Here is a 3,384-nt window from a genome sequence, read left to right as displayed (position 1 = left end):
CAAATGACATGAAACCACAGTTGATCCTATGAAATCAAATGCATTTTTAGCATCATAATATTCTCCTTAAGAGGTAGCTCTGTTAGAGTTATAATGAGTACAGAAAGAAAAGGATATCCTTTAATATCAGCTTCTTAAGAAGTCAATAACATGCACATATCCCCGCGCATCATGGAATGGAATATGATCCCGATTAACTTGTTGCATCAAGCATTAGTTTGCAATGAGGAGTATTCATGAAGCAGAGAAACACGATGGATCCCGAGGGTGAGTTGGGGTTGATTTGACTGCGTTGCCCCATGGAAATCAATATCACAACATGTTTACTTTTTTTATGATTGAAGCGAATCCAGACATTCTGTTGACTTGATAATCAATGTAGCAGGTTTTCTCTAACTCAATGTGACAAGCGTGAGACTGGCCATAAAATGATCTACCATTATTTAAACATTGTCACTGACATTTAAACTGTCATGGAATATCATAAAACAAAGAATTTGAAATTAAAAGACAGACTTTGTAGTTTGAATCCTCTGTTTTTATTAAAGGCACGGTGTTAATGAAAACTTCACAAGAGTTTAATCATGCCTGCTCCTCTTTATATTTGGACACATGCAGTTTCTATGTCTGTGGCAGTCGGGTGACCAATAGTTCAGACGCTTGCTCGTCACACCGAGAGCGCAGGCTTGCTTTCCAAGTTAGGTACAATCTGCAAAAGCCATCTCATGGACCGCCGCACATTGATGAAACTGACAGAGATTCAGCTTATTCCCACAAGCTAGCAGTTTGTAGAACATCACGGTGAACCAAGGAAATTAAAAAAGAAAAATATCCTTCATCAATGTATTTTAAATGATAATGCAAGATCTATTCCTGTTCGTGTCCTGTTTGAGCGATAAAGAGATAATTCTGTTCACCTAGTGGCTTAGGAATGATTATCAAGTTGAAGTGTCGTCGTGTACCCGCTTTAGAGGAACAGACCAGATTCTTTAACTGATTAAACTGCTTCATCATTCACAACTTTGCACATCTATTATCTGCGTTATGTCGGCCTCTTGATTTTGGTTTGATTTGTTGTTTAAGACCGCACTCAGCAATATTCCAGCTATATGACGGCAGTCTGTATAATCGAGTCTGGACCAGACAATCCAGTGATTAATATCATGAGCATGGATCCACGCAATTGTGATCGATGACATGCATCAACCAAGTAAGCGAGTCAGACCACCCGATCCCGTTAGTCGCCTTTTTCGGCAAGAATGGGTTGCTGGAGACCTATTTTACCCCGGAACTTCACGGGTCAGATGTACATGGAGTACATTTAGTACATCGACAGGCCAATAACGTTATGTATTATTGTAGTGTTCAGAACAGATTACATGACGGGAGGAATCGGTCTGTCAGTGACGTTGTTTGTTGTTTGTTTCATCGAGTTCTGTAGTAGTCATTTATCATTGCAGACCGAGGCGGGGGCAAAACCTGAAGACTTCCATATCCTCGGTCACAGTCTGGGAGCCCACGTTGCAGGCTATGCAGGGGAGAGAATCCAGTACGTGGGCAGAATTACAGGTACTATGTCTCTGTCGGTCTTGACGATGTCACACAACGCTGCCTGTTGTCGGGGAAAATGGGGAACATTTCACGAGTTGGGGGCCATGGGGAACGAGCAAGCAGAACGGAGTCGTTAATCTGATTCCGCTGGCAATGCCCTGTCAGACTGTGACGTCGTTGTTGTGATGGCGGAGGTTGGTAGATAAATTCAAGACGTGATTGTACTTTTGTAAATAATCACTTTGAAGACATTTACATGCAATTCCTCCTTTGTCACCATGGGACGTTAACATAATCTGTAAAAATCCGCATGGTCTTTTTCAAAATTTCGGGTTTAATTAAACTCTTGATGCTATTTTATTCAGAATATTTAATAATTAACTATAACTTTTAGTGTCTCAAAGCAGCTGATACAGTCGACCCCTAAAATGTGCTATTCATTAAAAACTTTGATGTCACTCTGTTGACAGGATTGGACAAACATAGTCGCCTTTTAGGGCAAGCATGAGTTGCTGAAGACCTATTCTACCCCGGATCTTCACGGGTCCTCTGATCCATTGAGGATTCTAAGCATGCGCCAGTGGGTGGATTGGGCACATTACCAATGCCAGTCTCTTGCTTTTCTATACGCTAAGCCGGTGTCGGGAGCTGCTATCACGTCGTCCTGGCCAAGTCTGGAAGATTTGAGATAATGTCGTCATTATCTCGTGGCACACTGCACATGAGACTACAAAAACAACAACACGAGGCTGAAATAGCCTGAGGTTTTTATTAATAAAGTGATTCCTTATTTGAGATCGTGGATAGATCCTCGATACCACAATGAGGAACGCAAGGCCGCGTGATAACCAACAACATGCTCCCAGGCTTTTTCGGAAGCATGAAATCCTTCTCATCCTGGCTTTGCACACTCGTTAAGCTTACAAAAACACGACGTGCGAGAGAGTGTGCGATGTTAATGTTTCGTAGCCTTCCATAAGCATCGAATATAGTACAGCGGATGAAGGGGGAATATTTACTGATAATTAATTTCCATCGTCACGAAACATGTTTGGAAACCCACTGTTGGATAATCTTGATACAAAGTACATGATTATTGATCACTGCTGATTAATTTATCGCGATAAATGAGATGAATGTTCCGGGAGGTCACATTCAAGGACGGTTGCTATCTATCTATCTATCTATCTATCTATCTATCTATCTATCTATCTATCTATCTATCTATCTTATAGATCAGTGCTCAATTCACTGCTTCATTTTATTAATAGGAAAAGAAATCAATAAAGAAGGAGTATACATGCAAGAAATGGAATAATGTTACTGTAGGTTGAAAAACGTTTTCGTCTGTGTTGGAGGGAGCTGTTTATAGGATTATGGGACATTTTGCTATCGAAATATATAAAGCGACAAAGCCCTTTCCATATCAAAAAGAAATCTCGGCTGTACGATTCCGACTATATCATGAGCATGTGTGTATGCATCACTATCAAATAGTGATGATACAAGTTATTCGACTAAAGGTGAGCGTACCCTGCCCCACCAGTGGCACCCGTCACAAACACATGCAAAGGCAAGTGAACTGTTCTGAAAAAAAAACCACGGGAACATATGGTACAAGTCAAAATAGGGAATTGCATCGGACATCATATTTGTCACTGATGCGTCAGATGTGGACATGTCCTTCACATGTCTACCATAAACTTTTTGAAACTTTTACTGAGGCTCCAAATGTTGTAAACTTGAAGAACTATCATTTTACAAATTGTTATTGAAATTGAAACGACAAGGAAACCATACATATGAATATCGGATGCAGGATTCACAACGAAT

This window comes from Haliotis cracherodii, unplaced genomic scaffold, assembly GCF_022045235.1.
Source record: "Haliotis cracherodii isolate W230 unplaced genomic scaffold, xgHalCrac1.p SCAF_4, whole genome shotgun sequence".
Classification (NCBI taxonomy): domain Eukaryota; kingdom Metazoa; phylum Mollusca; class Gastropoda; order Lepetellida; family Haliotidae; genus Haliotis; species Haliotis cracherodii.
The sequence above is the reverse complement of the archived record's forward strand: the minus strand, read 5'-3'. Positions refer to the sequence as shown.